The sequence below is a fragment of the Pelodiscus sinensis genome, chromosome 2 (assembly GCF_049634645.1).
Source record: "Pelodiscus sinensis isolate JC-2024 chromosome 2, ASM4963464v1, whole genome shotgun sequence".
Taxonomy (NCBI): domain Eukaryota; kingdom Metazoa; phylum Chordata; order Testudines; family Trionychidae; genus Pelodiscus; species Pelodiscus sinensis.
Window position 1 is genome coordinate 4850978 of NC_134712.1, and position 15002 is coordinate 4865979.

At 48.7% G+C, this 15002-nt stretch overlaps 1 long non-coding RNA gene across 1 annotated transcript; it reads left to right on the forward strand.

The window, feature by feature from the left end:
- The first annotated feature begins 1169 nt into the window (after positions 1-1169).
- LOC142826681 (uncharacterized) lies at positions 1170-13645 on the forward strand. Its single transcript, XR_012900881.1, has 3 exons — positions 1170-1278; positions 6660-6805; positions 13338-13645. It is a non-coding gene; the product is annotated as an uncharacterized LOC142826681 (long non-coding RNA).
- Positions 13646-15002: the final 1357 nt, after the last annotated feature.

Genomic DNA, 15002 nt, shown 5'->3' on the forward strand with positions numbered 1-15002 from the left:
TACATCCCGCACTGTTCCGGGTCGAGGGGCAATCCGGAGCTCGGCTCGCAGAGCTTTTCAGTTCCAGAGGAGGCAGGAAGAATTCAGCCGCAAAGAAGAAAATGAGCTGCTTGGCTCGTTGCCTTCTGATCTCTTCTCTCCTCAGCACTTTCCTTTTACAAAGGTACCAAATACTTCTACCCTCCCTCAGCCTCTCAGCGTGGCTCCCCATGGCCAACGTTGCAAAGGGCAGGAGGAGAACCCGGGTGATTTGCTAAACCAGTCAATAACGCCTGGAACAGGGAGGTGGAAGACAGGAGGCCTGAGGGCCTGAGCCTCCGTGTCTTGACACTGGTCCATGCTGGTGTAACACTTCTGGGCTACATTCTCTGCTATGAAGGAGCTGGCAGTGTCTTCCTGGTCCTCGGCCTGAGTCCTGGCGCCATGGAGGGGGCTCTAAATTGCTCTGCTCCAGCAGGAAATTGCCCACAAAGGATTATTGTCCACAGGCTGGAGAGAGGCAGAGTGTGGCAGCCCCTGTCCTTGCCCCTTCCTGGCCTTGCTGTAAGGGGCAGAAGAGGTTGTGACCTAGGAGAGGGCAGTGTTCCTGTGCAATCATCTAAGCTGCAGGCTAGAACTTAGTGAGATTCCACTAGTAGAAAGCAGGATCATTTGTAGTCCTTGCGTAGCCCTTGACGCGTGTTGTGACCTGAACTCTGAAACTCTTGGAGCATCAATTTCCCTGGTGGTAAAAACCTCCCAATACACCCCAAAGCAAAGCTTCTGACCCAGGCTGGGAGCTGCTTTCGCCCCAAATAAGGTTACCCAGCCAGGGGTGTAGCTGAGAGCCCGGGTTAGAACCCACCCACGGTGCAATGAGGACATGGCCAAAATCATTCAAGCCTTGATAGTTCCCCAGTGCCCTGTCCCACAATTCCCCCTTGTGACAGGGCGCCTGCCCTGCACTGGCCCTTTAAGACCAGGACTCAGGCCCGGAGCCAGGGCTAGAAAGAAAGAGGCCAGCTGGAGCGGTTTAGGGCCAGTGAGAGCCCAGCTGGCAACTATCTAGGGCAGCACAATTGGCTTGTGGAAGCCAGCTGAACCCATTAGGGGAGTGAGAGCCCAGCTGGCAGGTATATATAGAGAAGCACAGGTTGCTTACGGGGAGCTAGTGGAGGGCTGAGTGTAGAGGAAGCAGGAGTTCCTTGGAGGGAGACAGCGGAAGGAGAAGGACTGGAGCAGGGAGCTCTTCCCCAGCGGTTGCCAGGGACTCCAGGAGAGGCCGGGAGGAAGGTGGAGGCGAGTTGGTGCTGCCTGGTGAGGGGATGCCAGCCTGGAGATTGCAGCCAGCTGGGCAAGTCCAGGGGAAGGAAGCCTGGGGATCCAGGTAGGAAGTGGCCCAGGGCAGGAGCGGGAGCCGCCCCTCCTGGCCCGAGAACCTCGGTGTGTTTCGGCTGGATGGCCCCACCGAGAGAGTGACCCGTTACCTGGTCTCTCACAGGGCCCTGGGCTGGGACCCGGTGGAGTAGGGTGGGCCCGGGTCCCCCTACCTGGGGTGTGCCTGGCTACAACAGTTATAAACTGCTTTGTGGACTCGGCCTTGCTTAAAGGGCCAGTTATATACTGCTTTGTGCCTATGAGGCACTGCTTTGGGCACTGAGGCACACTGGGGGCGTGCACCCCCTGACACCCCTGAACACAGACAAGTTCTCCTACAATTCTGGGAAAGAGTCCTAGAGTTGTGAGTTGTGCCCCCAGGCATAAAAGCATATGCAGAACCTGTGAGAACCCCATAAGGTACCTGGGGCCTTGCAGGAGGAATGTTCACAGCTGGGCTAGGCTATGCGGGTGCCAGTCACCTGGGTTAACTGTGTAGTGAACCATGTTTTTCAGGCCAGGGTCTGGCTTACTACACTCTGGCAAAGCACCTGGCATACTACAGCCCCACTCTCAGCTGGGGCACTAGGAGCTTCCCCCTCTCTATGTATTGTAGAGTGTGTCTGTCTGTGAGCCGTTTCTTCAAGAACTCCTAAACGGTAAGCGCGAGGGCCACCGACAGCGGTACGCCGCTTCTGCTTCTCCTAACTTAAAGCAAGGCCAGGGTTGGGCTGCGCCAGGAGAACCGGAAGCCCCAGGAAAAGGACTGTTTTCCAGAACAGGCAAAGGGAGGGGCTGCTGTGTGGAGGGATGTGATACTGAGAGTGGCCACTGGGGGCAGCGAGCCCACAGGGGAGAGCTATTGTGTGGTGTCCGTTGGGGGGACAGGTGCACCACCAAGGGAGCGGCCAGCAGGTCTGGGGTGCTGCCATTTTGCCTGCCACTAAATCAGGTAAGATAGGTCCCCTACCCAGGAGACAGCCCCTATTGTCCCTCCCCCCGTCCTAGAAGGAGTCAGGGGGAAGGGAGAGAACCCCCCCAACTGAGGAGGGGCCAGAGAGAGAGGGAGAAAGGCCCCCCCACTCTGGGAGAAGTCAGGGGAGGGAGAAAGCCCCCCCATCCTGTGCCAGACCAGGGGGGAGGGAGAGAGCCCCCGCTGGCCCCTGGGGATAAGCCAGCAGGTGGGGAGCGCAGTCCCTGTGGCCCTGAGCCACCTCTAGGGAAAAGCCAGCAGCCACCCCCATCCCCTGCCCTGAGCCCCTCCTCACCTGCCAACCTCACTCTTGCACCCTCCCACACCCCCAGCTTCCTGCCCTGAGCTCCCCACATCCCCTGTCCTGACTCCTGCACCTCCCACACCACCAGCCCCATGCCCCGAAGGACTCGGGCAATGCTGGATAAGTCTTCTAGCAGTGTAAATAATAACTACATCCAATTTCATGCAGTCTCTCCTCTCACCCATCCCTCTATACACATATGGACACAGATTAACCCTACCAAAAGCGGAGGGGTGAATAAGAGGGGAGTATTAAACATTCTGAACATCAAACTGAATGTTCTTAATTTACTGCAGTTAATTGCCATTCTGGATGCATGATCAGTCTCATGTTGAGAGAAAGCAGATTGGGTGGAGCAGTGCTTGTCCCACTGTCCCTTCCCTCCACCGCGAACTCCCCCCTGCACCCACATTCCGATATGAACTGTCAAGTCCAGCCAGAAGGATGGATGAAAGACATACATGGATGTATCTGAACAGAGGAAGCTGGAGTAGTTGGGTTTGCACAGATTTCATGGAATCGTAGAATACTAGAACTGGAGGGGACCTCGAAAGGTCATCAAGTCCAAGCACCCAAGCCGCTTCGAACTGCAAGTCGATTTTATCGCTACGGCTCAAGAATTCAACCAATTTGGGAATAATCCCTGCTTGAAAAATCTGACATAGAGCTGCCCCCATGGTAGGACCAAGCACCATCTAGATCATCCCTAACAGGTGCTTATCTAACCTACTCTTAATTTGGGCCAGTTTGAAATCTTCCCAAGTGCTGTGTTTCCCATTTATCTCACACTGGAAGCAGGTCTATATTTTAGAAGAGTAGGAAAAACAAGATGCTGTACAATTAAAGGGCATCAAAGAACAGCAGAAAGTGAACTGAAATAATTTGTGTAAAGAGATGACAAATATGACATAGTCCATGATCTCAATCTGAGTGGTTGGAAGGGGTTGGGGGAAGTAAATTGATAGAACTCGGAATTGCTTTTCAAAGATTACTAAAAATTATTACTGGTAAATTTACAAGCGGTGTATATCACACTCGCCGCTGTCTTATTTGTAGCAGAAATATCCAATTCCAAAATGAATGGGCCTGCATTAAAACTAACTCTGGTGGATGGTGGCAAGTTGTTAATTAAATGACACTTTTTTGCGCTATGCAGTTTGACAGTCTCTGGGAAGATAACCTGAAGTTCTCCACTTCTGAAATAACTAGGGCAAGGTGTTCACGTACAAGGGGAATTGTAGCGTGTCGTGGCAAGGAAGAAATGTGCCTGCAGCTCTATCAATTAAAGGGCATCAGCCCTTGGGCTGTGGTCTTATCACATTTCCTAATTAATGCTATGAACACCTGGGTCAAAGTTTGGATGGGTCACTGAGGGTGTGTCTAGACTACAGGGTTTTGTCGACAAAAGTAGACTTTTGTGGACAAAACTATACCTGCGTCTACATTGCCGCTGAGTTCTGTGGACGGCTGTAAACCTCATTCTAGGAGGAATAACGCCTTTTGTCGACAGAGTTCTGTTGACAGAAGGCGTTATTGCATCTACACTGTCCTTTGAGTCTACACTCTCAGGTCGACAAAGCGGCTTGCTTTGTTGACAGAACTGGATGTAGTCTAGACGCTCTTTGTCGACAGAAGCTTTGTCGACAGTATCTGTCGATAAAACTTCTGTCGACAAAAGCCTGTAGTCTAGACATACCCCTAGAGTGTTGGGTGAGGTAGTGTTGGTCATTCGGTATTAGATGTTCATCTCTTTGAGTAAGTATTGAGACAAGACCTTCACATGGGAGATTGCTGGAAGACCTACCCATGCGGCCCATGTTTCAGCAAGGACTTCAAGTACATCAACTTCAGTAGGACTCTCTCGTGCTTATACACACGCTGAGGTGCTTTGCCTAGATAGTCCATGGCACTGTGGGCCATGATAGCCATGTGTCACCAAATTGCAACTCAAGGTGATTGCATTCAGCCTACTCATTCTTATGACATTTTCAACTGGACACACCTGCCTTGGGCACAATAATGGCCCCTATCACTATGCTAATTGAGCCTGTCACAGTCTTTACGACATTTAGCCTCACAACAGCCTTGCAGGGCTGTTGTCCTCATTGTACAGAAGGGGAACTGGGGCACAGAGAGTACGTCTACACTGCATCGTTTTTTCGAAATAACAATGCGAGTGTCTACACAGTCATTCTGTTACTTTGAAATCATTTCGAAATAACAGATGGCTTCTTCTGAAATTTGTACACTTTATTATACGAGGAATAACGCCTATTCCAAAATAGCTATTTCAAAATAAGACGTGTGGACACGCCACTGCTGCTATTTCGAAATATTCCCTCACCACGGCCATTCTAAGTTATTCCTCCCCAGTGTTTTCTGGAGCTCAAAATCAAGATAACACATCTACATTAGGGAAGCCTGCCCCAGACTAATTTTGAGGCTTCCCTGCAGTGTAGACGTGCTATTTTGAAATATGATATTTTGGAATAACTATTCTGGAATAACTTATTTCAAAATGGCTACGTCTAGACTGCCATGATTTTCCACAAATGCTTTTAATGGAAAAGTTTTTCTGTTAAAAGCATTTGCGGAAAAGAGCATCTAGATTGGCAGGACGCTTTTCCGCAAAAGCACTTTTTGCGGAAAAGCGTCCATGCCAATCTAGACGCGCTTTTGCGCAAAAAAGCCCCGATCGCCATTTTCGCAATCAGGGCTTTTTTGCGCAAAACAAATCTGAGCTGTCTACACTGGCCCTTTTGCGCAAAAGCTTTTGCGCAAAAGGACATTTGCCCGAATGGGAGCAGCATAGTATTTCCGCAAGAAGCACTGATTTCTTACATGAGATGGTCAGTGTTATTGCGGAAATTCAAGCGGCCACTGTAGACAGTTGGCAAATTTTTCCGCAAAAGCGACCTATTTTCCGGAAAAACTGGCCAGTCTAGACACAGCCAATAAGTGTGCAGTGTAGACATACCCAGAGAGACTTAGAGCATGTATACACTAGGAAATTATTTTGAAATAACTAAATTAGGAATAATAACTCCAGACAGAACAATTTCATAATAAGCATTATTCCCCAAGGAAAGCAGGAATACAGATTTCAAAATAACCAGCCTGCTATTTCAAAATAATAGGTTTGGTAGTGTGGACACTCCGCTATTATTTCGAAATAAGGGAGGTTATTTCGAAAAAAAACTCCCTAGTGTAGACCAGGGCTAAGTGAGCTATCCAGAGTCATATAGGAAGTCTGCAGCAGAGCAGAGATTCGAAGTCAGTTCTCCTAAGTATTTGGAAGATGCCATAACTGCTCTACCTTTTTTCCGACAGCATTTTTCATCACTTCCTGTCCTGAACGGTGCTGCAGTGACTTCCTACTTCCCAGTGATCCCAGGGATAACACTGAAGCAAACAGTCATGGGTAGTGTTTAACTCCAACTCTCCTTCTCATATCTGTGAATCACAGAGGACTTTATTCACCTTATTATTGGACCTGTCTCTGATCTGTTCTGATGTGGGTGAATGCATCATTGATCACCTGGGGTTCAAATAGCCAAACACTGGAGTCCAGACTGACTGCTGATGTAAACAGACACAATTGCATGGAGGTCAATAGAGCTGCATCCACGTGTGCCAGCAATGGTATTGGCCCACCACCTCGTCCATCGCCAGATCGCGGGTTCAAAGCCAGAGCAGAGGGGTAGTGAATGTCAGCAGTTACCATTTGGGGGTGGCCTATGGGAAACAAGTTGGTGGTCTCATCCCAGGTTTCCGGTGCCTGCTATCTCATTAGCGCTAATTTGCACCCTTGTTAGCTAGCTCAGGATGGAAAGAACCCACAAAGTAAACTCCCCTTCCCACCTAGAAGTGGACCCAGGAGTCATAGATATAATAGGCCAAGGGAGACTAAGCCTCCCTAGACAGACAGGCTGTGGCCCCACCTATGCTCCATCCCAAAGGCCTGATCCCACGTCCTGCTCTTCCCCTGTGGCCTTCTTTAATTCTTAGCAATTCCATTCCCCCCAGGGCTCACGACGCTTCTCAGATTCCCATTTAAATGCTGATTGTGACTTCCTGCCCCAGCATTTTCCTCTGAAGTATTCGCAGGGCAGAGGAAAACACAACTCAAGCGTCTCATCTCTCTGAAGGAGCTGCCGGTTCTCCACTTACAGGTGACTTATTTTCCACAGCAGGACGTTGCCGCTTCCGTTTGACGATATTTATGTGTTTACTGGAGGGGGGTTGATCCATTCGAGCATATTTCTTGTAGTGGGGTCAAATGGTTGGTGGTGACAGTCATGGGATATGGGAAGAGGGTTTTTTTTCCAGGGTGTGATTATCCTTTGCGTTTTTTCTGGAAGGGGAAGAGGTTTTTTTTCCCCAGGGTGTGATTATCTTTTGCATTCCTTTCTGGCCCACGGGGTGGTAAAAGCCCTCTGAGGTGAATTCAGTGTGGTAGATGCCTGTTCCGATCCCAGCTTCTTGTTTTATTTAGTGCAGGGAAATAGCTCAAAGAGGCAGAGCCAGATTCAGGCAAGGGTTGATTTTAGAATCAGAGGACATAGAGGGTGTGTCTAGACTGCAGGGTTTTGTCGACAAAAGTGGACTTTTGTCAACAATACTATATCTGCGTCTACACTACCGCCGAGTTCTGTTGACATCACGTCGACAGAACTTGGCAGTTTTGTTGACGGTGGTAAACCTCATTCTACAAGGAATAACGTCTTTCTGTCGTCAGAAAGCGTTATTGCATCTACACTGTCCCTTGTGTCTACACTCTCATGTCGACAAAGCGGCTTGCTTTGTCAACAGAACTGGATGTAGGCTAGACGCTCTTTGTTGACAGAAGCTTTGTCGACGGTATCTGTTGACAAAGCCTCTGTCGACAAAAGCCTGTAGTCTAGACGTATCCGTAATGCTGCACACTCGGTATATCTCGGAACGCTGTGGTCCTTTGGGCATTGGTGTGTGCAAGGAGACGGACAAGCAAAGCAACAGTCACTGACATCGAAGAGCCACCATAGATATAGATGCACATCTAAGTCGCCAGTGGCATTGGCAAAGTGTATTAATTATTGTAATATTAATTAATTGCATATGGATGGCAGTAGGAAATGGGCACTAAACAACCAACCGAAAAGATGCTTCCTGCTCCAAAGAGCCTACGGGCATACCCATTCCATCGTAGGGGCAGACATCAGACTTAGCATATCCTCTAGCTACTCCCCCCAAGCAGCTAGAGAGCATGTCAGCTATCTTGCCCATACCCAAGATCAGGGGTGGGCAATAATTTTTAAAATTATTTCTGAAGTGGCCCTGGACCACCCCGGAAGGCACCTAGAGGGAAGGAGCGGGGCCAGGATACGTCTTATGCTTCCCTCCACTCTGATTGACCTGGGATGGGGAAGTGTGAGAAGTCTTCCTCCTCCCTTCCCCACCCCACCCTCTAGAGAGAAATGCTGGCTGTTTTAAAACAGCCGGCAGTTTCCTGTAGGCGCCTCGTACACTCCGCCTGCCCCCAGGCTAATCAGGCCTGGGGATGGGGAGCATGCAAAATCTCTCTAGCCACTGTGTGCCCCTGGCAGGGCGGGGACAGGACTCAAGAGACTTTGCACGCTCTCTGCTCCCAGGCCCTGATTGGCCTGGGAAGCAAGGAGCATGCAAAGCTCCTTCCCCCGACTAAAGGCGTGCAGCAGCTAGAGATAAACACAGCTGTGGTAAAACAGCCGGCGTGTCTCTCTAGCTGCCGTGCGCTCTTGCAGGGGCGAGGAGACTTCGCGTGCTCCCCCACCATAACGCGAATATGCAAATGAAGTGCAGGAAATTCAAATCTGCACTTCCTTTGCAGTTTCGCTCAGCTGCATTTGCATCCCTCCTTCAAAAGAGGGTGCAAGTATAGACATAGCCCGTACAGTGAAAATCATCTTATTACTTTCAGCCATCACAAACTTCCTTGGGCGGGGGGGACCCCACACCCAGAGTCATACAGACCCTGACTCCAAAGTGAATGTAAATAGATGTGAGGCAGGGAAGCAAATTGTCCTACATACACACCGGAACACACACACACCAGAACACACACACAAGCAGGAACACAAGCAGGAACACAGATGCACGCTCAGTAGCATCCATGCAGTTGGACCCAGATATGCACAATGGACCAGAGGTGCTGGGACAAATTGTAGCATGGGGGTGCTGAGATCTATTGAACCAAAGTGTAAACCCTGCCTCTCGTGGGACCCACTTCAAGCCGGGGGATGCAGCATTCCAATGTGCAAATATCCGTATGCCTAGAACCACAGTGGCCGCCATGTTGGATTAGCTCAGTGGGCATTCTAGGCCAAACTTCGTCCAGGGGTTCATGCTTTGGAGGAAGCTTGGAAAGGATAATTATGTGATGGCATGTTTTCATGGGGGCATAGGCTGCCATCTGTCACAACCATGAAGGGGCTAACACAGTAATGGGAAAATTCAGACATTTTTGAAGTGGGCCCAGGCCACTCCAGAAAGGGCGGGGCCTCAGGTGGAAAGGGCGGGGCCAGGACACTTCCGTTTTTCCCTGCCCACAGACCCTGATTGGTCTGCAGTGGGGGAGCACCTGATATCTTTGCCCATGCTCCCTGAGAACCGCCAGCTGTTCTGAACAGCAGCTGGTGGTTGACTTTAAGTGCCGAGCCCCTTGCAAGGTGGGAGGAGACTTTGTGCACTTCCCCCTCCGCCCCCCGGGCTAGCAGGTCAGCTTGCTGTACCTGCAGCAACAGGTAGGCCAGTAGCGGAGGGAGAAGAAGGCTGCAGTGCAGAGGAGCAGGAGAGGGAGGGAGCTGCCAGATGGAATTGAGAGAAGACTTCAGCAGCACGCTGGCAGGGAGACAACAGGGGAACCTTCCAGAGGGAGAGACACAGAAAACATGAATTTAGAAAAGGCTGACCAGAGAGATGAAACAGGAAACAACGAGGGATTGGCCCAGCTGGAACCTAGAGGAGCAAATGGGTCTGAGTTTTCCCACCATCCACTGCAAAGGAGACAGTAAACACTCTTGGGCCGTGTCCACACTCAGGGGTTTTTTCGGGAAAAGTAGACTTTTCCCGAAAAAACTTCCCCTGCGTCCAGACTCAAGCCGCGTTCTTTCGAAATTATTTCGAAAGAACGCGGCTTTTCTTTCGATGGCGGTAAACCTCATTTCACGAGAAAGAACGCCTTCTTTCGAAAGCTCCTCTTTCGAAAGAAGGCGTTCTTCAATGTAAAGAGGCCGTCTTCGAAAGAGAGCATCCAGACTCGCTGGGTGCTCTCTTTCGAAAAAGCAAGCCGCTTTTTCGAAATTTCTCCGGGCAGTCTAGACGCTCTCTTTCGAAAGAGGCTCTTTCGAAAGATGCTTTCGAAAGAGCCTCTTTCGAAAGAAGCCTGCAGTCTAGACATAGCCTTGGAGAAGAAAGGTCTTAACACTATGGGGGCCTGGGATAACTACCCTTTGTTAGAACCATAGGACACCTGCACTACCAGACTTTTTATTGCCCTAGAACAGGAGGAATGATGAGCAACCTAGCTCAAGGGGTAGTAGACCTCCATGTCCTAGATAGGAATAACAAGAGAAGGTATAACCTGCCACCTGGTGGATTTGAACCTAGGACTTTTGGAAGTTAATGGGGGAGCCACTACAGTTTTAGCTATAAAGCCAGTTGGTGTGCAATTTTGGCTGCAGAGCTCCCTTGTTTTTATCTCTGGCTGTAAGTGGTCTAAGTGCCACTACATAGTACAAGTATCACCGGCGTAGCCGTGTTAGTCTGGATCTTCCAAAGCCATAAGGAGTCCTGTAGCACCTTATAGACTAACAGATGTATTAGACCATAAGCTTTTGTGGGCAAAGACCCACTTCGTCAGATGCATGTAGTGGAAATATCCAGAGGCAGGTATAAATATGCAGGCCAGAATCAGGCAGAGATAACAAGGTTAATTCAATCAGGGAGGATGAGGCCCACTTCTAGCAGCTGATCTGGAGGTGTGAATACCAAGAGAGGAGAAGCTGCTTTTGTAGTTAGCTAGCATGGTACAGTGAACCACACTAGGCGTGTGGGTTACAGATGCACAGGGCAAATGACTAGTGGCAGGGTGTGGGAAACTGAGGCAGCCTTGCAGTGACACCACACAATCAAAAGAAGGGTCTGACTGGCAAAGACACCCCTGGAAACAGGCCTACACGAGAAGTTTCTTCTTACTGCTAATAAGTTTGTCCTGGATTCATCCCGAAATACAAGGCACAGGCATATACAAGGGAGTGACTCCAGTTGAGCTGGTTTTTATTTACTCTTGTGTGAAATCTGAATCGGGTCTTGGGATGTTTGTCTCTCACTAGGACAAGTCTAGTTCCCCTAGTGGGCTACCTTGACCAACCCAGCCCTGCTAATTAGCTGTAGTAAGGCCTTGGGGTTAAACCAAATAGGCATTATCTGTGGCTTTGATGCTGGTTATGCCAGCAGGGTGAGTCAGGAAGGCCTTTTGCACCAGCAAGTTTTCTCCCAGCACCACGCTACAGCACATTGGACAAGATTTTCAAGGGCTCAGCTGCACCCACCATGCTGAGAAAATCGGGCCCAGGGTGTGGGTTCCCCTGCTCCCATGACCCTTTTCATCTGTAGCTTCGAAAGCCATAAAATTCTCACTTCTCGGAGCCTATGAAGGGGAGCAGAAAGCATTTGGCATAATCCCAAAATGTGTTAAAGGAGACATATCAGACATAAAAATGTTGCCTCTGCTGGTTTAACTCTGTTGCCTTCAATGAAGAGGCACTAATTTGACACTGACTGTGAATCTGGCCCTTTATATATTACACAGAAAATGAAAACTCTCATGTGTTTCGTATTATCCGCATTCTGACGCACCAGCAGCTCTGTGCTGTCATCTTTGGGTTTCCTATAGTATAGGGGAATGTGAAATTCAAACAAAAGCTATGAAAAGCATTTTTGGGGTTCACACTGTAATTAACTGGGTAATGTGCGTATGTACAGATTGAACTTCTCTTGTCTGGCGCCCTCGGGACCTGACCAGTTCTGAACCAGAGAATTTTCCAGACCAGGGGGGAACAATATTGTCTAGCAGCATTGCCAACACTTACACTGTTTTCTGAGCTCTAAAAAGACACGTAGGGGTAAATTAGAGCTAAATAACAGCCCAGAATACTGAAAGTCAGGCCTCGTGGGTGTCAGCAAACTTTATGGAACTGTGGGAAACTTGGCCACATCCATGAAAAGTGAACATCCGACTACCTCAAATCATTCTGAATGATGGATGTTTACAGATCAGAGAGTGCCAGACTAGAGAGGTTCACCCCGTACCACTAACCTCTGGAAGGGCTAACAGAATTGTTCTGCTATGTGTCATTGTTCCTGCAGTGCTGCAATCCAAAGAGGATTTTCCTTTCACTCAAAAAACATGGCAGTTCTGGGAGCTGTTGATTCTGGGTTTCATCACCACCGGCACCCTGGATTTCTCAGTGGCTGATGTGGCCAAGCTGTGAAGCTTTCAGTTGTCTAGGGATTTATTTTAAACTATGAAAATCTGCAACACTTGTTTTACCTGCTTCCTTCTGCCTAGGTTGGTAGTAAGGAGCCATTAACATCGGAAAACATGGGGGAAGGAGACAGTGTGAAAGGTCCCAGTCTGGTTCCTAGTGGGAATCCTTTATGGGTTACAGAAATAGCCCCTTTCCTTTCACAATTATCCCGTTTTCTCCCTCAGTAGCTGTGCCAGTAGAAAGGGCAAGAATCAAATGCCCTCTCATTCCTAATTTTATCCCTCTTCATCTACGCTGAGGCACATGGACAGAGTTGCAAGAGATGCTTCTGCCTGTTCCGGGACTCTACAGAGGGATTCCTGAAGTATCAGTCAAGCAAAAAGGGATAGAGAATAAGATGGAGAATATCTTATTGCCCTTATATAAATCCATGGTACACCCACATCTTGAATACTGTGTACAGATGTGGTCTCCTCATCTCAAAAAAGATATATTCCCATTAGAAAAAGTTCAGAGAAGGGCAACTAAAATTATTAGGGGTTTGGAACTGGTCCCATATGAGGAGAGGTTAAAGACACTAGGACTTTTCAGATTGGAAAGAGGAGATTAAGGAGGGATATGATAGATAAAATCATGAGTGGTGTGGAGAAAGTGAAAAAGGAAAAGTTATTTACTTGTTCCCATAATATAAGAACTAGGGGCCTCCAAATGAAATTAATGGGCAGCAGGTTTAAAACAAATAAAAGGACGTTCTTCTTCACACAGCGCACAGTCAACCTGTGGAACTCCTTGCCTGAGGAGGCTGTGAAGGCTAGGACTATAACAGGGTTTAAAAGAGAACTAGATACATTCATGGAGGTTAAGTCCATTAATGGCTATTAGCCAGTATGGATGAGGAATGGTGTCCCTAGCCTCTGTTTGTCAGATGGATGGCAGGAGAGAGATCGCTTGCTCATTACCTGTTCAGTTCACTCCCTCTGGGGCACCTGGCATTGGCCACTGTTGGCAGATAGGGTACAGGGCTGGATGGACCTTTGGTCTGACCCAGTCTGGCCCTTCTTATGTTCTCCCATCATTCACACTGGATTCACTTAAAAACGCTGGAGGAAAAAAAAGCTCGCATTAGTTGGTGACTGCACAAGGTTGTGTTAGTATTAACATGAGAGGCTTTGCTCTGTTTTTTAATTCTGCTCAGAGACCACCTTTTAGAAGAGGGTGCTCCATGGGCTTATGCGGTGCCTGGATTTCTCACTTCTATAGCTTCTGACGGCCTTGTGAAGGGGCCAGACTTCATCAGAAAATCCGGCAAATTGGGATTTCATGGCCTGGTAATATTTTATCCACTTAAGCTTTCCCATGTGAATGCCCCACTGGGATTCACCCTTGGATTCCCGCTTGTTAATGACATTCAATCATTTTGTGCTGAAAACAGTCATTTTCATCGCAGTTTGCGTAATACAGTCATGTAGTTACATGCTCATCGGCTCACTAATGATACCCCGTTCCTGCAGAAAATGATTAAACCCTGTTTCCATTTTACAAAAACATTGTGAAGCGGCAGTTTTCTTTTACTGGAAAAGTGCCATGATTTTTGTCTTTGTTTCTATTTCACCCTGCTACCCCTAACTCGGTAACTAGCCGTAGTTAACATATTCCAAAGGCCTGAATCACCCACTCTATGTCTCTCTTAGCGAGGACAAAATCTCTTGTGGTTAAAGAACCAAGGTAGGGCTTTGGACATTTGTGTTTTGCTCCAGCTCTAGTCAAGAAGCTCTGTGTGACTGTGAACGAGTCTCTTAACCACTCGGTGCCTCAGTTTCCCCTCTATTGAATGCAGATAGTATTTCCCTATCTTAGAGGCTATTGTGAAGGTGGATCCATAAATACAGGGCAGGTCTTTGGATCCTACAACAAAGAGTCCAACTCCACAATTCACTTTTAAAATCTTCACTATGTGCCTAAGTATCTGCATTTCAGGGGGTTCTATCATGCACCATATTACAGCAGAATGCTGGCATGTTGCCTCTCTCTGAGATTGCGTCCAAATTGAATCTGGAGGATCCAATGATGCGTCTGGCTTCAGCTGGTCCTGAGGAGGGATGGGCTGTTCCATAGGATGGATTAGAAACAGAGAGTATTTGGAATGGCAAGGGTGAGGCCACGTCTCGAGTACTGAGTCCAACTCTGGGCTGCCCCATTACAGAAAGGATGTGGACCCACTGGAGAGAGTCCAGCAGGGAGCAACTAAAATGATGAGGGGGCTGGAGCACATGGCTTATGAGGAGAAGCTGAGGGATTTGGGCTTGTTTATTCTACCGGAAAAAAGAGTGAGGGGGGATTTGAGAGCAGCCTTCAACTTCCTGAAGGGGGGTCCAAAGAGGATGGAGAGAGGCTGTTCTCAGTGGTAGCAGATGGCAGAATGGATTCAAGTTGCAGTGGGGGAGGTCTAAGTTGGATATTAGGAAAAAACTCTTTCCCTAGGAGGGTGGGGAAGCACTGGGATGGGTTCCCTAGGGAGGGGGTGGAATCTCCATCCCTAGAGGTTTTTAAGTCCCGGCTTGACAAAGCCCTGGCTGGGATGATGGAGTTGGGGTTGATCCTGCTTTGGGCAGGGGGTTGGACTCAATGACTCCTGAGGTCTCTTCCAGCCTTAGGATTCTATGATGTTACACTTTCAGGGCTGCTTGCATAAGACACTGTTTCTACCATTGTCTGGGAACACACTGGAACAGAGCCTTAGCTGGAGGGTGGGTTCATTGTCATCACTTTTAAAGTCATTGGAGCGATGACAATTCAGACCACACAAGGGTCTTCCCTCCGGAGCGCGGAGTGGTTGCGTGGCTCTTTGCATCCACAGGTG